The sequence below is a fragment of the Budorcas taxicolor genome, chromosome 4 (assembly GCF_023091745.1).
Source record: "Budorcas taxicolor isolate Tak-1 chromosome 4, Takin1.1, whole genome shotgun sequence".
Taxonomy (NCBI): Eukaryota; Metazoa; Chordata; class Mammalia; order Artiodactyla; family Bovidae; genus Budorcas; species Budorcas taxicolor.
Window position 1 is genome coordinate 113,767,116 of NC_068913.1, and position 18,605 is coordinate 113,785,720.

The 18,605-nt window shown below is 46.9% G+C and overlaps 3 non-coding genes across 3 annotated transcripts; 1 reads left to right on the forward strand and 2 right to left on the reverse strand.

Annotated features, from left to right (window-relative positions):
* Positions 1–823: 823 nt before the first annotated feature.
* On the forward strand, positions 824–895 carry TRNAC-GCA (transfer RNA cysteine (anticodon GCA)). The gene has a single exon. It is a non-coding gene; the product is annotated as a tRNA-Cys (tRNA).
* A 12,703-nt stretch (positions 896–13,598) lies between these two features.
* On the reverse strand, positions 13,599–13,670 carry TRNAC-GCA (transfer RNA cysteine (anticodon GCA)). The gene has a single exon. It is a non-coding gene; the product is annotated as a tRNA-Cys (tRNA).
* A 4,863-nt stretch (positions 13,671–18,533) lies between these two features.
* On the reverse strand, positions 18,534–18,605 carry TRNAC-GCA (transfer RNA cysteine (anticodon GCA)). Its single transcript has one exon. It is a non-coding gene; the product is annotated as a tRNA-Cys (tRNA).

An 18,605-nucleotide genomic window follows, 5' to 3' on the forward strand; every position in this document is an offset into this window, starting at 1 on the left:
ACTTACAGCATACATGCATTTGTCACGCAATTTGGGTTTTTTCACTTAGTGGTATTGTTAAGCATCTTTCCATGAAACACTCTGGGCCAATTTTATCTTTTCTTGTTGCATCATATTCCTATGACTGCACCATAATGTTTATAGCCAGTCTCTCTGTCAATGGATATTGAGGTGGTTTCCAGTTTACTGCTAATACAGAGAAAGATTGTAGTGGGTCTCTACCACTCACTGTGCATTCATGAGTATTTCTGAAGGATACATTCTTACAAGTGGCACTCTTCTAGAGTAGCACTTTTCCTAAGAAACATTTTTTTTTTTACAATGCAATGGCAACCTGCTCAATATAGAAAAGTTGGAAGAGAAAAAACACAAAAAGTTGAAATCACCTATAATTCTTCCTAGACACACTTTTGTAACTGCCTTTTCACTTGATGAACTTTCATAAAGATTATTCTATGTCTTTAAATAACTCTTGGGCATAGGCTGTGAACTTCTTTCAAGTGGGAGAAGACAGTGTCACCATGTCACAATTACATTGTCATCCCAGCATGCCTGACACACAGGAGATGCTCAGTGACTGTCAGCACCCAAGAGGATTATCTGGATGATTTGAAATGTTTCCCAACCTGTAAAGGTCAACCAGGCTACCAGGGGGCCCCCAGCCAGATGCACATAGAAGTGATGGGGAAACAAAGGCTGATCCCTGGCAGCTGGGAGGCCAGGGTTCAAAAAAGCAGAGCTGACCGAACATCTCAACCAGCAAGATGGAATACTGGTATGTCAACCCAGTAAAAGGCATTAATTATACCACTCTACCAGGTCAGGGGGTATAGCTCAGGGGTAGAGCATTTGACTGCAGATCAAGAGGTCCCTGGTTCAAATCCAGGTGCCCCCTCCTTTTTCTCATTTTCAATCCCAAAGTGGGTCTGACATTACCTGTCCGCACCCCACTTCCCCAGATCAGGACACCTGGAGAAGAAAGACAAAGCCGCACCCCACTTCCCCAGATCAGGACACCTGGAGAAGAAAGACAAAGCCGTTCAAACCCTTTGATTCACAACTCCTGGGAAAATACAGACCCGATCTGAATTTAAAGGTGCTCCTTCAGGTGACTTGCATGAAAATGGAAGTGTACAAGGCACAGATCCCTGCCTCCTCCAGCTCTTCCGGCTCTGCCTCAGCTCCAGCCAGAGATTTCCACCTTCCATAGATCCGCATGTTCTCCACAGAGGGGTCTGGTGTGTCTCCATCACCCGCCACGTCGGTTATGATGCAGAAGTTGTTGAACTGACAGAAGCCTCTGTGTTAGTTTCCTGAGCCCCTCATGCTGGGCTGCAGGTCAGAGGTCCTGGACTGAGTGTCCATGTCCCCAGGTCCTAAAGCTCCCACTGGGTCTGCTCTGACTCACAGACCCAGAGAGAGCAGGGCCCGTGGAAGAACAGGATCAGCCGATGCTTCTCGGCTGTGGGATTAAAGCCAAGGAGTGAAGGGGTGGCGGAAGGACTTGCCTGACCCTCCTTGCCTCTTTTCTCTCTCTCCTCTGTGCCACATCATCGGCTCTGGCCAGGGAAAGGAAGCAGGGATCACAATAAGAACAGGCAAGAAGCAGCTGTCCTTAAAAGCTCATCTCTTTGTTCTGGCCAAACGGAGACCCCTGGCCTCTGTGATTGTAGCCAGCACTCCTCCAGACACTGAGCTGCCCTGTGTCTAGGGAGCCCCGGAGCCCTGCTCGATTGCACCCTGAAGGCATCCCTGCTTGTCATCCCCTTCTGCACCATCCTCTGCCCCCGGCCAGCCATCCAGGGCCAAGCCATCAGTAGAAGTCCATGGCTGTGTCACGGAGGGCCTCTGGATTAAACTGAGGCCACAGTGCCCCAGCTGGGCTGCCCATCACACACAGGCCTCTGAGGCAGGAAAGTAGGATGTGCTTTCATGCACATGAAGTTCAAGGCTCCATGTCAGACTTCCTGAATCAGAAGGGTTGGCCATGAAATCAAAGGACTCCATTAAAAAAAAAATTATTCATTTATGGCTATGCGGGGTCTTTCTTGCTGCACGGGCTTCCTCTAGTTGTGAAGGGGCTACTCTCTAACTTCGGTGTGTGGGCTTCTCATTGCGGGGGCTTCTCTTGTTGCAGAGGATGGGCTCCAGGGCATGTGGGCTTCAGTAGTTGACACACTGGGGCTTAGTTGCTCTGCCGCATGTGGAATCATCCCGGACCAGGGGTCAAACCCGGGTCCCCTGCGATGGCAAGTGGATTCTTAACTGCTGGACCACCAGGGAAGTCCTCTATATTTTTAAATATAAACTTTTTGGCAAGATCATTTCTTTTGAATTTTTAAAAAAATTTATTTGGCTGCACCAGGTCTAAGCTGTGGCATGTGGGATCTAGTTCCCTGACTAGGAATTGAACTTGGGCCCCCTGCCTTGGGAACACAAAGTCTTAGCCATTGGACCAGCAGGAAAGTCCCCAAAGATTCTATTTTTAACAAACTCTGGAGAAGATCCCCAAAGAAAGGAAGAATTGGGAATCACCAATTTAGTTTTGTGTTCCATATTATAGGCTCAAAAAGAGGCCATAATTAAGAGACATGCCTGTGCACACATGCCTGATTAATAATAGGGTTGGGATTAGATCACATGGCTGGTTCTCAGGCTCTTCCTGCCCCCCAACACCTCGGGGCAGGGCACAAACTTGCCCACTGCCTTCATCTGCTGCCCATTCTTGTGGCCAAGCCCTGACGGGGTGGGGTGAGATAGATCTTCCCCAGAGATGACCTGAAAGGTTTCCACTTGATGTGCGTGTGTGTGTGTGTGTGTGTGTGTGTGTGTGTGTTCAGTTGTTCAGTCGTGTCTGACTCTTTGCGACCCTGTGGGCTGTAGCCTGGCAGGCTCCTCTATCCATGGGATTTCCCAGGCAAGAATACTGAAGTGGGTTGTCATGCCCTCCTCCAGGGGATCTTCCCAACCCAGGGATCAAACTTGTGTCTCTTACGTCTCCTGCATTCCAGGTGGATTCTTTACCACTGAGTTACCTGGGAAGCCCTCCACCTGATGTCTGGTACTAAATGAAATAAGCTTACAGGGGCCTGAAAATCCAACCCTTTAAACCTACAGTCAGAGGCCCCTCCCCTGAGCCAGGAGCCCACTTCTCACCCTTTCTTCTGTGACACTATTTCATGATTGTGGCCTCCCCAGGGAGGGTCCTCCAGTCTCCCAGTCATTGTATTTTAAGTTTGTTCTTTTTAATCTGTTACAATATTGTTTGCTTTATGTTTTGCTTTTTTGGCCTAGAGGTAGGTGGGATCTTCGCTCCCCAATGAGACTGAATCTGCTCCTCCTGCGTTGGAAGGCAAAGTCCCAGCCGCTGGACCACCAGGGGAGTCTCTCTGCACCCCAGGCATTTCTGTTTCTCCCTGGTCAGCTCTATGGCCTGGCTGAGCCACCCTCTTCTTGCCATAAGCTCTTGTTCCTCCAGGCTCCTCATTTGAGCACTCAGAAACTTCTTCTGCTAAAATAGGGAAAGAACGTTCCAGCGATGGGTTGGCAAAGAATAAGACAAAAGTCCGCCTGAAGCCACGAGAAAGGGACTGACCTAGTGCAGCGGGGTCGGGTGTTGGAACCCAACTGGCTTTGTGACAAAGGAAGACCTGTAACCATGTGATCCTGACCCCCGCTTCTCTCTTCCTAAAGTTAGAGGGACAGAGCTCTTTCAGCAGATAAAAGCAGGCTCATTAGGGGGCACCCGGATTTGAACTAGGGACCTCTTGATCTGCAGTCAAATGCTGTATCCTGAGCTATACCCCGAGCTATACCCCTTTCCTGGGGTGTGTGCTCCCCACCCTCACCAGCACACTGTTGTTCCTGTTCATCCCTAGTCTGTTCCTGGGCACCTGGCAGACGGACCTCACTGCAAACTGACCCTTCTCTGGCCATGAGCTCAGTTCTCCTGGGCTCATGGGGCCCGGACACTCCTCTGTGCTGACCTGAAGCTCCCCTCTCTCAGCACCCACCTGCGGCCTCACACGGTGCCCTCTGGAAGCACGGATGGACTTTGGGTCTCCATGGCCATCTCCTCTGCGGTGTTTCCCTCATCCGTGGCCAAGTCCAGGGCTTTGGCAGAGTCTGCAGAGACTTGGTGGACACCAGGGCAGGTATTTGGCTACAAAACCTGCAGCCTCCCCACGAGGCCCAAATGCAGCTCCAGCTTTCCACAGGAGGTCCCAAACCAGCAGGTTGGCCCGGCTGATGAGCTGACCCCTCTGGGGCCCTAGAGACAGGCCTCTCCTTGCCAAGCCCTGCTCTGCAGCAGGACAGACCACCCACCACCGAAGGACAGGCTCTGGCGATGTCACTGACTGATCCTTCTTAGCAGCTAAAACATTGTATGGCTGCCACCCAGGGGGCCATGGAGGACCGTGGCAAAGGTGTGTTAGAAACAGGACTCATTATTCTTGTAACACGGCTAAGTTCTGAGAGGTAAAAAGAAGGGGGTAGTGGGAAGAAAGAAAGTATTCCTTCTTTGCAGTCATCTCAAATTCCAGGCTGAAGGCACTGCTTGTAAAGCCATGGCTTGTAATTGGTACTGAGACTCCCTTCATTCTGCGCTGTATCCATTCTGACCCCTTCAGGACCCCGCCTCCCACACGACCTCCTCCTGGGCTCCACCAGACAGATCTAGGCTTCAGCTCACAACTGCTGCTGTCCTTTCTCCCTCTGGTCCTCAGCTTTGATGGGATCCTCCAGGGGAAGCTATTAGCTGTGATTGTGGTGGTTCAACAGGGCGAGGTATAGGATGTCGTCATTCCTGGGATATGCTGATGTTTCCTCAAATATTAGACCTCCAGAAGTTTCACAGAGGCAATAGACACCAATAATCTGGAAGATACATGGGTATTTGTCTTTCCCTAGTAAAGAGTTTCCAGGTAAATGGCTGAAGGGCACTTTGGGGAAATCTAGGAGTAAGTTCACATCCCGCGGTTGGATATTTTGGAAGAATCCTTTACTCAAGTTTATTCAGATTTCCCTTTCAAGGGATGCCAGGCCTCTGAACTGATTCAGATCTGGGAACCAAATGAGAGGTCAGGAATCGCCTTGTGCTACAAGTCGAGAGGACGGGGGCGGGCTTCCCATCGTCAGCCCCAAGGACCTCAGGACCAGTCACACACAGCCACGCTCTGTGTGGCATGGACCAGACAGTAACCTCTAACTTGCATCTGGAGGTGAAGAGTCATACTTCTTGAACTCTAACACCCTAGGATCCTCCCCACTGAAATCAGAGAATCCCTCCCCACTGTAAGATCTCCAGCAAGTATCCCTATCTATAGAGAACAGCTACTAAAATGTATTTCAAGGACACAGATGCTCCACACACCCATGCATCTTCTAATAAGACTTTAGTGAAGGGAATCATTGTTTGAATGGGCAAGTCACACATGATAAAAAAAGTAATTCTTCTAATCTTAGAGCATGGGATATCTTTCCATTTCTTTGAATCATCTTCAATCTCCTTTGTCAATGTTTTATAGCATATGTCTTTCACCTCCTCACTCAGATTTATTCCTGGGTGTTTTTTAAAAAACGATCTTTAATGAGAATTTTTTCTCTTTCTGATATTTCATTGTTTGCATAAAGAGATGAAATAATTTCTTTATGTTAATCTTGTATCCTGCTACTTTGCTGAATTTATTATCAGTTCTAGTAGTCTTTGTGTAGAGTCTTTAGGGTTTTCCATATAGAGTATCATGTCATCTGCATATAATAATAATTTTACTTCTTCCCATAATCTGTATTTTGATTAAGGATTTCACAGTAAGTTTTAAAAGGCTTTATTCAGACTACTTGGTATATGTTAATAAAATGGAATGATTTCTAATCTGCTAAAAAATGATAAGGAAGTCAGTGGAAATATTACAATTCTAAATCTAAATGCACCCAATAACATAGTATCAAAACATATAAAACAAAATGGACGGAAATAGAAAGGAGAAATAAACAAAGCCTCAATCATAGGACTGAGGAGACTTTACCTTTCTCAATAACTTACGGGACAGGTAAACAATACGGCAGTGGGGTGTGGAGGGCCCATAACAGAGCTGGCAACCATGGCCTAATTGATACACACGTACTATTTTCACAAAGATCAGGATGCACGTGAGAAGGGACGGTGTTGTGATAAGTAAAGGGGACGCAAATGGACCCTGAGGTGGCCTGCAGGATTCTCAGGGGACCTTCCTGCAGGGGATTGGATTCCTCCAACTCGCATCTCCGGTGTCTCCTGCATTGTAGGCCGATTCCTTGCTGCTGAGCCACCGGGGAAGGGGGTGACTAGCAACGTTTTATCTTCCCCTCGGCAGTGGACACAGGGCTATCTATAAGTGTTTATTAAATACTGTATTAAATAGTACATATAAGTTTTCTATATGTATATTTCACAATGAAAATCTATTTGCTGGTACTTTCAGACTCTGATGTTGACAGTACATGTCTATATGTCTTTTCTGGAGAAAAATTTCACAATATAATGGCTTAAACATGCATATGCATAAATTCCATGTCTAGGAATTTATGATAAAGTAAGATGAAACAGAGACACATCTTCAACAGGACCCTTTGCAGAGCTGTCTATAGGAGTGGAATTAGAGACTGCACAGATATCCAACAAAGGACTGGCTAAATAAATGGTAGCAGCAGCCATATAGAATACGATGCAGCTACTATGAAAGGTGTCCTGAAAAGTTTTTTTTTTAATGGGCATGAAAAAGTAATCAAGAGTTCTATTGTTAAAAATCATCATAAAACAGGAAGAAGAGTTAATTGTTGTAAGAAAATTATACACATATTATAAATACGTATTATCTCTGAAATGACTCATTTGCTTTTTTCCAGACAATTCAGTCTTGCTTTTTAAAACAGCAATGGTTTCAATTGTCAGTGTCACTTAAGAAATGCTTTCATCTGAAAAAAAAAAACTGATTTGAATAAGGATTGAAATGGGTCAACGGAGACAGGTCCTGGCTGCCCAGATTTTACCTTTCTTCCTGATCATGTTGCACAGAAGACGCAGCATCCAGGCTGCTGTCTCATCGCGCGGTGACACCTGACTCAGGATCTCTGACCTCATTTTGGTGACTCCAGTGGTTTTATTATTTGAGAGAGTTTTTGCATTTCTGCAGAACCAGATAGGTTTTTCTCACAAAGCTTCTGACCCTCACCCACCGCTGGTCCAAGCACATCACCGCTTGGATCTTCCAGTTGCCAGAAAGTAAGAAGAGCATGAAGACAGCTGTATCCATTTTTCAGCGAACTTCTTTTCCTAATTTAAGAGAGTAATTTATTGGAAACACATCACAAAATTGCCACGACAATGTGAAAGGCAGGACCAAGTCAAACTCCAAGATTCTGAAATCAGCTTCGAATACTGCAGTAGCAATCTCACGGTGAGGCTGGAGTAGTCAGGGAAATGCATTTGCAGAATCCAGAACCAGCCAATCTGGGTGCTTTGTCTCTTGCCCGAGGCTCAGATTCCTTCCAAAGAGGGATCATTCGCATGACCTAGTTAGTATCAAGGCATGCCCACTTCTTAGTTATAAAAGGTTTGAGATTCCTTACCAGATTTGATCCAAGTGGAAACCGGAATGCTGCTAGGACGAGGAAATGGAGATTGAGAAGTCAGAGTACTCCCCCTCCATCCACAACGTTAGTTATTATTGAGATATGTGCATCAAGAAATGTGAAGCAGTTGCTGTGTTTGCAGTATAGTAATAGTTGTTGCAACCGGACGTCTGAGAGGATAGAGAAATTGGGAGACCAGTGCTTTCCTAGTCTGTACTTTTTGCTTCTGCCAAATATCCCTTTGAACTCAATACCAAGGCTCTTTCTCTTACGGTTGTGGTTTAGTTGCTAAGTCATGTCTGACTCTCTGTCCATGGGATTTCCCAGGCAAGAATACTGGAGTAGGTTGCCATTTCCTACTTCAGGGGACCTTTCCGACCCAGGGATTGAACTCACGTCTCTTACATTGCAGGCAGATTCTTTGAGTCACCTGGGAGGCCCTTCTCTTATTACAAAGTTCAACTTATTATTAGATGTTATTGGATGAGAAACAGAAAGTCTAAGCCACCACAGACATTCAAATGCGAGATGTCAAAGTTGTGTGTGTGTGTGCTTGTGTGTGTGTGCGTGCATGCATGCGTGTGCATGTGTATGTACGAGTTAAATATTTTTCTGAAAAAACTTTGGGATTACTACGAATATAAAAACACAGGTACATAGATGTAGAACTTGGCAACTAGTAACCACTGGCTCTACACAGCTACTCAGGGAGACCGTGTTTGTGTCAAAGTGTTTTAACATCCTTAACCATTACCTGAGGAACAGAAAACACTCCCAGTAGAAGCTAAGGTGAGGGCAAGATGCCCCAACTTGTGTTTCAAGTGTGAGGAGTTGTCCTGAGAGTCTCTGAAACTTTGTGGGAGTGGCCGTCACTGAAGCGGCAATTGGTACCAGAAGTGGGGAAAACAACGAACCCAACTAGGATTGTAATTTGGCAGCTGTGCCTTCATTTTCCAGCAGTCTCCGTCACTGAGCAGCACGAGCTGAGTTTTTCAGTGCAGTCACTGGGAAGACTGACCATCTCCACCTGAGTCAGAGAAGAGAATGCAGACATTTGAGCTTTCCACCATGTGTCTTCGAGCTTCCCAAAGCCTTCGGACTCGGCCCTTCACACCGTTCTCAGAACAGCAGCTGGTCTTTACAAGTTTTGTCCAAGAAGAGCTGATACTCAACACCTTCAATGGCAACCACAGACACTGACCAATCAGAATGGATGCCAGTTATAAATAGCCATTAAGTGCCTTCTGGATGAATAACCAGCCTCGAATCCGGACGGTCAGTTGCATCTGTGTGATCAATTACTCAGCTACTTTGCCACTGAAGCCCTGGGCTCCTGGTTTCTTGGCCCTGAAGAATCAAAGGATTTCCACTTCATTCAGTCCCAATCAGGGCAGAAAACCAGTCCTACACCTGCCCTATTTCTCTTTGAAGTCTTCTGTCTGCAACCCGCTCCAACTGCTGCGTTACCCTAGGCACAGCGTCACCGAAAGCGAAACTGGAGAGGTAAGCATTGTCTGATGTGGGAGGGTTCACGGCACTGAAGGCAGGTGGAAGACACGGGTTCATGAACCAGGGAAGGTCCAAGGGAAGGAACCCAGCCAGCTTGCTGGGCAAGTCACGCTGGTTAGGGCACTCATGGATGGTGCTCGGGCCCTGCCAACCCTGGGATGTGTGCCACTCAGTCTACAGAGATCATGTGAGTCGGAGATGCCAGGAGGACAGAGGGAGGAAATAGCCTTTGATTTTGGCTTCTGCAGCTGCCAGCAGAGGCCATTTCTTCCACCAGGGCTCGTGCTCACACAATAGGGAACCCTCAACACATGGAAAAGTGTTGAAAGGCTGGGGAAAAATGGAAAAGGAAGCACCGCATCCGCCTATAAACAAGGATTCTCTGAATCATCAATCAGATGTTTTACTCTGACACAACCAGTGGTGTCTATAAGCCTGTTTCAATGCTGAACTTTAACGAAGGGAGCTGAGTTACTACTTATGGGCAGTCACCCCACCTGGCAATACTGTACCGCTATAACCTGTCACCACTCTACCATGCCTGTGCCCTTCTCCCCGGTCCCACATTCTCCCACCTCTGCACACCTGGCCGTGGTCTATGCCTACAGCCCTGCACCCTGTCTTCCCTCAGTCCTGGGTCGAAGGTATCAGCTGGACCCTTGAGGTTTGCCACCAGAGGTTGTTTAGCATCATACAGGGGTATAAGTTCCAAAGGGCATCCCCGGTGGCTCAGCAGAAATCCAACTGCAATGCAGGAGCTGCAGGAGATCTGGGTTCAATTCCTGGGTCAGGAAGATCCCCTGGAGGAGGGCATGAACCCCCTCCAGTATTCTTGTCTGGAGAATCCCAGGGACAGAGGAGTCTGGCGGGCTACACACAGGGTCACAAAGAGTTGGACACGACTGAATGACTTACATGCATACGCAAGTTCCAAAATAATTTTCCAGCCACTTAGAATCACTGGATTTTGGGGTCAAGGTTAGCAGAGGAGTGTGTCCTTCCTCAAAACAAAGCTCACATGCTCCTCATTAGTTCTACTAAGTCAGGATTTCTGGGGCTAATCTGTATTTCAAAATTTTTTAATTTTATTTTTTATTGAAATAGAGTTGTTGTATAATACGTTACAGGTGTACAATGCAGTGATTCACAAATTTTAAAGTCATACTCCATTTACAGTTATTATAAAATATTGGCTACATTCCCTGTGTTGTACAATATCTCTTTGTAGCTTATTTTATAACCGAATAGTTTGTACCTCTTAATCCCCTACCCGACATTGCCCCGTCCTCCGCTACTCTGTATTTTTAATAATGTCCCTAAGTAATTCTGGTGCAGTCAAGCTGGGTAACCTGTGATTCAGTGTGTCCTCCATAATGTAAATTTTAAAGAGGAACTCATGAAGAAGTGAAACACACACAGATCCTTAAAGACAGAACTACGAGGAACCTGGTGGGCTACAGTCCATGGGATCGCAAATAGTCGGACATGACTGAAGCAACTATGCACGCACACCATGATCTGTGTCAGAGAACACGGGGGACCTGAGAAAGCTGTCATGGACCGTGGACGAGTGGTGACAATGGTGAAGGTGGTGGAAAACGCTAAATAGGGTCCTTTATCTGCATCTGCTAATAAAGCAAGCTACCACAGGGGGCACTCGGATTTGAACCAGGGACCTCTTGATCTGCAGTTCTATCCCTGAGCTATACCCCCGTACCTAAATGAAGGTCCTCCTTAGCTTATTTCACCTGTGTTGCCATACCAACCAGTTCCATAGTGTGCTATAAACTTTGTTCATTCCCAAGCAGACTGTGGACATTGGCGGACCCACCACAAACTGGGTAGAGACTGACTTCTGTCTATGAGTTCATCTTTTTTCCCGATCCCCAGAGACCCCACACTTGTCTAATCAACACTTTTCCACCCTCTAGCCACAAACTGAATTTCTTCAAAAACTGAAGTCTCATCCTCTCCCCTCACTCAGAAGCTGGTGAGCACTGTCATGGGGGAGAGAAGACTGTAAGAACTGTAGTTGTATCAGTCAGTGACGCCCACAGTAATGCTTCAAAACAAATAATCCCAGGATTCTGATTCGTGCAACCATAAGTATTTATTTTCATGTTCACAGGGCAGCAGCACAGATGCCAAACAACGATGGATCTCAGCTGGACTTTACCTGGTGGCCCCGCTTCAAGCTGTAGGTCCATCTGTGCTCGGTTTCTGTGAACTGGGCTTAGGTTTGCTCTCTGTCTGTTCATTCCAGAGTCCCAGTTGGAGGAGTAGTAGCTAGCAGGGGAAGCTTTCTCTTGGAAATGGCAAAAATGCAAAAAGTCAAGTCTGACGACGCAAGCAGATCACAAGCCTCTGCTTGTATCACATGTGCTAACATCCCATCAGTCAGAACAAGTCATAGGACCAAGCCCTAAAGCAAGGGCAGGGAAACATACCTCCTTCTAATGGGAGGATCTGAAAAGCCTTGTGGCAAAGGGCACAAGACAGAGTAAGTGAACAAGGCGGGGGAAAAGTTTAATCTACCATGATCTGCCCTCTTGGTCATAATTATTTACAGCTCTACCACATGCAAAATATACTCAGCTTTATCCCGAGTCCTCAAAGCCTCATTCAATCAGACAAAGTTCAGGATCTACATTAGGTCCGAGTGAGGCACCGGGAAGCTATGATTGAAGCAGCTACACATGTACACCATGATCTGAGCTATCCACCCCTCTCGCAGCCCGAATCCAGTGACAGGGCACTGCAGACTCACAGCAGTGGACCACTTGCAGTAGACTCACTGCAATAAACATCTACTTTCACAGACTGGACAAGACAGGAAGCAGATACGAGTATGCAGAAGAAACCACCATGTGCCCTTCTACCGTTGGGTACAGCCAGAGCCTCCTTCGAGACACTGATTTCAGTACTGGCTGGTCTTATTCAGAAAAATGTTGCATAACAAGCCGCCCCCAACCAGTAACACACAACAATAAGCATTTACTGTCGCCTCCATGGGTTTGCAGGAATCAGCTGGTCTAGGCTGGGCTGGGCTGGGTGAGTGGGCTTCAAGCTCTGGGCCAGCTGGCCTTGGCGCCTCTCAGTGAGCTGGGCTCAGGGTTGGGTCTTGTGCTCATTCAGGGGCCCAGCGGAAGGAGAGAAGCTTACAGGGAAAGCCTGGCTCAGGGTAAGGGCGGAAGTGCCAGAGGGCAAACCCAACCTTGCAAGTAGATCTCGGGGCGCTGCTTGCATCATGTCTACCCACATCCTGTTGGCCAAAACACATGGTGTGCCGGTTATCAAGACTCTCAGCTCCAAATTCACCCTTCCATACCTGCTGAGGGATAATGGACTGGGTTCTTTGTTTCTCCTTTAAGTGAGCACAATATTAACAGTTGTCAGTAGAAGGTGCAGGAGGGACACTGCAGGAGAAAGCGGTCCTTTGCCTAGTTCCTGCTACAGGTGTTTGCCCCTGGCCCTCCTGTTGCAAGCTGGGGAGTGGTGTGGGTGTGTAAGGACACTTGGTGATGCTCTGCCCCAGGTACACACCCAAAAGACTAGTCACTTGGTGACCTTGCAGCCCCAGCTGAGTGGGTGACCACTCCTGTACCTGCCAGCCTCCCCTCCCCCCCCATGCACCTGCCAGCCAGCCTCGACTTGCCTCTGCCCAGAAGTCTGGTTTCACATCCTCCCAGTGTGGACACTGCACAGTTCAGGCCTCACACCTCCACAAGGCTTACCTGTGTCCCCCAAGGCTGCTTCCTGATTGCTTGGAAACCATGAGCTGGTCTGGCTGGGGCAATGTGGTAAGCGGGCTGCAACCCCACCTTCCTCGATGAGGTCTGAATCCTATCTTTGGTGAAGGGTTCCCCTTCCAAATTCGCCCTTGACTGGGCCCTTCACCCCAGGGATACCTTTAAGGTTTTCTTTGTACCTTTATGGGGCTTCCCTGGTGGCTCAGACGGTAAAGTGTCTGCCCTCAATGTGGGAGACCCAGGTTCGATCTCTGGGTCAGGAAGATCCCCTGGAGAAGGAAATGGCATTCCACTCCAGGACACTTGCCTGGAAAATCCCATGGTCGGATACAACTGAGCAACTTCACTTTCACTTTCTTTCACTTTTGCACCTTTATAGTTATTCCCTCTTCATAGCACAATCATTCTTTATTTTAAAAAATAAAATAAAGTCCCTGTTTAAAGTACTGTGTAGTTTCTGTCTCCTGACTGGCCTAGACTGATAACTGCAGCAGAGCCCAGAGCAAAGGGACACAGAGCACACCGGCTTCAGCGGCAAAAATAGGTCACAAAACAACAGGGGTAGAAAGGATAGAGGTGAATTACAGCCACTAGGTCAGTCTACCTCACTTCACTCTGACACAAGAGAGAAGGCACTTGGAAAGACAACTATTCTGGGGAAGAGCAGTGGCGGGGTTGTGAAAAATCTGTTGTCAGGGAAGCCATTTGGCAATAAAGGAAGCTACCAGGGGGCACCCGGATTTGAACCGGGGACCTCTTGATCTGCAGTCAAATGCTCTACCCCTGAGCTATACCCCCTTGCTCCATAATAGCTTCTCAATACCTTACTTCAGGTGTGTTACCACACCCAAGCATTCCATAGCTTCTGTAAACTCTATCCATTCCTCACCACCTCTGAAACTGGCAAAGCCACCACAAACTGACTGGAGGCCATTCTCGGGCCATGAGTTCACCTTTGCAGCCCCCGAGGCCCCGCCCTTGTCTAAGAGGTACCTTTCCATTCTAGTTGCCACCAGCACTGCTGGCGGCGGGGAGGGAGGCACCATGTTTGAGAAAGAGGGCTTTTAGGGTTGAAACCCCGCCCCCTCCACGTTCTTCCTCCCTTCCCTCCTCCCCTAGCTCTTCTGACTCCGCCCCCTGCTCTGCGCCAGCCTCCTTGCCTCAGCCTTCTTCCTTGCCTGACCCTCCATGGCACACTCACCTCTCCAGGCCTGGTCCCCGCCTGAGGCGGGGTCCTAGGGGCTGAACCCAGGGGAGACACGCGGAGAGGTGGCGCCAAGATCCTTTGGGGAGCACAATTGCAGAACCTAAGACCAGGCGTTCAGTTCAGTTCAGTTCAGTTCAGTTGCTCAGTTGTGTCCGACTCTTTGTGACCCCGTGGACTGCAGCACACCAGGCTTCCCTGTCCATCATAAACTCCCAGAGGTTGCTCAAACTCCATCGAGTCAGTGATGCCATCCAACCATCTCATCTTCTGTCATCCCCTTCTCCTCACGCCTTCAATCTTTCCCAGCATCAGGGTCTTTTCCAGTGAGTCAGTTCTTCACACCAGGTAGCCAAAGTATCAGAGCCTCAGCTTCAGCATCAGTCCTCCCGATAAATGTTCAGGACTGATTTCCTTTATGATTGACTGGTTGGATCTCCTTACAATCCAAGGGACTCTCAAGTGTCTTCTCCAACACCACAGTTCAAAAACATCAATTCTTCGGTGCTCAGCCTTCTTTATGGTCCAACTCTCACATCCATACATGACTACTGGAAAAACCATAGCTTTGACTAGATGGACCTTTGTTGGCAAAGTAATGTCTCTGCTTTTTAAATATGCTGTCTAGGTTGGTCATAGCTTTTCTTTCAAGAAGCAAGCGTCTTTCAATTTCATGACCGGATGTAAAGGTGGTTATTTGGGGGCCCACAGGCTGGGACCAAGGGGCACTGCTGTGTGGTCAGAGCTCTTTCCTTCTGGCCTGTGGTGGGAGATCCTGGGTCCTATGTGTGTCTGTCCCCTTGCAGACCTCCAGACACCCCATATCAGGTCCAAACAGAGGAATATTATTCAGTGATGAAAAGTAACTAGCTATCAAGCCACAAAAAGGCATGGAGGAATATTACATTCATATTGCTAAGTGAAAGAGGCCAGTTTAAAAAGGCCATATAGTGTACATTTCTGACTAGATGACATCCTGGAAAAGGCAGAACTGTGAAGACAGCAAACAGATCAGTGGTTGCCTGGGATTTGGGGTGGGAGAGTGGGATGAATAGGTATAGCAGCAGAATTTTTAGGGCAGTGAAACTATTCTGAAGGATATTTTAATTGCGGGTACATGACATTATGCATTTATCAAAACCCACAAAACCATATGATACCAAGCATGAACCTTAATGTTAACCATGCACATTGGTTAATATTAATGCATCAACATTCATTTGCTATTTTTAATAAAGGTCACACTAATGCAAATCCCTTACCATTATAAAATGGAAGTGACAAACAGATTTAAGGAATTAGATATGATAGAAACAGTGCCTGAAAAACTATGGACGGAGGTTCAGAACATTGTACAGGAGACTGTGATCAAAACCATCCCCAAGGAAAAGAAATGCAAAAAGGCAAAATGGTTGTCTGAGGAAGGCTTACAAATATCTGAGAAAAGAAGAGAAGTGGAAGGCAAAGGAGAAAAGGAAAAATATATCCATCTAATGCAGAGTTCCAAAGAATAGCAAGGAGAGATAAGAAAGCCTTCTTAAGTGATCAATGCAAAGAAATAGAGGAAAACAGTAGAATGGGAAAGACTAGAGATTTCTTCAAGAAAATTAGAGATACCAAGGGAACATTTCATGCAAAGATGGGCACAATAAAGGACAGAAATGGTATGGACTTAACAGAAACAGAGGATATTAAGAAGAGGTGGCAGGAATACAGAAGAGCTATACAAAAAAGATCTTCATGACTCAGATAACCACAACAGCGTGATCACTCTCCTAGAGCCAGACATCCTGGAGTGGGAAGTCAAGTGGGCCTTAGAAAGCATCACTAGAAACAAAGCTAGAGTACATGATGGAATTCCAGCTGAGCTATTTCAAATCCTAAAAGATGATGCTGTGAAAGTGCTGCACTCAATATGCCAGCAAATTTGGAAAACTCAGCAGTGGCCACAGGACTTTTCATTCTAATCCCGAAAAAGGCAATGCCAAAGAATGTTCAACCTACGGCACAATCGCACTCCTTTCACACGTTAGCAAAGTAATGCTCAAAATTCTCCAAGTCAGGCTTCAATAGTATATGAACCAAGAACTTCCAGATGTTCAAGCTGGATTTAGAAAAGGCAGAGGAACCAGAGATCAAATTGCCAACATCTAGCAGATGTTGATGAAAAAGCAAGAAATCACAGAAAAAGCAAGAGAATTCCAGAAAAACATCTACCTCTGCTTCACTGACTACACTAAAGCATTTAATTGTGTGCATTTAATTTTTCACAACAAACTGTGGAAAATTCCTAAAGAGATTGGGAATACCAGACCACCTTACCTGTCTTCTGAGAAACCTGTATGCAGGTAAAAAAGCAACAGTTAGAACCACATATGGAACAATGGACTGGTTCCAAATTGAGAAAGGTATACGCCAAGGCTGTATATTGTCACCCTGCTTATTTGACTTCTATGCAGAGTACATCATGTGAAATGCCAGGCAGGTGAGGTACAAGCTGAAATCAAGATTGCTGGGAGAAATATCAATAACCTCAGATACACAGACACCACCCATATGGCATAAAGTGAAGAGGAACTAAAGAGCCTCTTGATGAGGGTGAAAGAGAAGAGTGAAGAAGCTGGCTTAAAACTCAACTTTCAAAAAAACTAAGATCTTGGCATCCAGTCCTATCACTTCATGGCAAATAGATGGGGAAACAATGGAAACAGTGACAGACTTTATTTCACTGGGCTCCAAAATCACTGCAGGTGGTGACTGAAGTCATGAAATTAAAAGACTCTTGCTCCTTGGAAGAAAAGCTATGACCAACCTAGACAGCATGTTAAGAAGAAGAGACATTACTTCGCCAACAAAGGTCCATCTAGTCAAGGCTGTGGTTTTTCCACTGGTCATGTATGGATGTGAGAGTTGGACCATAAAGAAGGCTGAGCACAGAAGAATTGATGCTTTTGAACTGTGATGTTGGAGAAGACTCTTGAGAGTCCCCTGGACTGCAAGGAGATCAAATCAGTCAATTCTAAAGGAAATCAGTCCCAAACATTCATTGGAAGGACTGATGGTAAAGCTGAAGCTACAATACTTTGGCCACCTGATGTGAAAAGCCGACTCATTGGAAAAGACCCTGATGCTGGGAAAGACTGACGGCAGGAGGAGAAGGGGACGACAGAGGATGAGATGTTTGGATGGCATCACTGACTCAATGGACATGAGTTTGAGCAAGCTCTGGGAGATGGTGATGGACAGGGAAGCTGGCGTGCTGCAGTCCATGGTGTCCCAAAGAGGCATGACTGGAAGACTGGGCAACAACAACCACACTGATATAAAATTTAATAATGGGGCACCTGGGAGGGGGCAGCTGAGGTGAGGGGATGGAGGGGAGCTCTCTGCACTTTCTGCTCAGTTTTTCTGTAAAATTAAAACTACTCTGAAAAATAAAGTCTATTAATTTTTTAAAGTGACAGCAGTAGGGTTACTTGGATTATGGATCTTAGACCTTGTGATCTGTGTTTAAATGATCTAACTGTGAGCCATTATTATCTAAAGCATCTTTCCACCCACAGTGCTATCCTGAACAGTAGCACAGCCAGTCACCCAGGTGTTTGTGGCTTCCAGAACCTGGGGGTCTGCCCCCTGGCAGAAGCACGACTTTCTCACTAGGTCTGCCCTCTCCCTCCTTGCTCCTGGCCCTGTCGAGGGCACTGGCTTTGATAATCATATGTGCATGCTAAGTCGCTTCAGTCGTGTCTGACTCTTTGCGACCCCATGGACTGTAGCCCGCCAGGCTCCTCTGTCCATGGGATTCTCCAAGCAAGAACACTGGAGTGGGTTGCCATGGCCTCCTCCAGGGGATCTTTCCGTCCCAGGGATTGAACCTTCATCTCTTAGTCTCCTGCATTGGCAGGCAGGTTCTTTTATCACTTGCGCCACCTGGGAAGCCCACGTTCAGGCAAAATGCGCTTGAGAATCATCCAGTGTCATCTCTCCCCAAATGTGTCTGATCGGGTAGATAGTGCTGGTCGCGTAGGAAGAGCAGAGAATGTGTTGTTTTTCAAATAAAAGTATTCGGATTCGTCCCCAGAGTCTGCGGGGGCACAGCTGCTAATTCAGTTGGCTCCTTGGACCTTCCTAACTCACTTGAAAAGAGAAATAATAATACAAATAGCAATTGGAAGAGCTGACCAAACACACACAGCTCTTAGGGTCAAGACAAAGCCTCTAACGCTGGATGAGGAAAACTTCCAACCATTTCCTGAGTCAGAAGATGACCTTTTCTACCTTTCCTCTCCTCTCCTTACTCCTTCCATGGTCTGTTTGCTAAGCCCCCCTAGAGGAAAGTAGCCTAATTTAAAAAACCTCCCAACAAGCGGGGTTGGGGGTGGAGGTGAAGTTTGGTGGTACTGAGATCTAATCTACAGTGACCACGAATGTGGTCTCCAGATGGAAAGAAAATCAGCAGGGGGCACCCGGATTTGAACCGGGGACCTCTTGATCTGCAGTCAAATGCTCTACCCCTGAGCTATACCCCC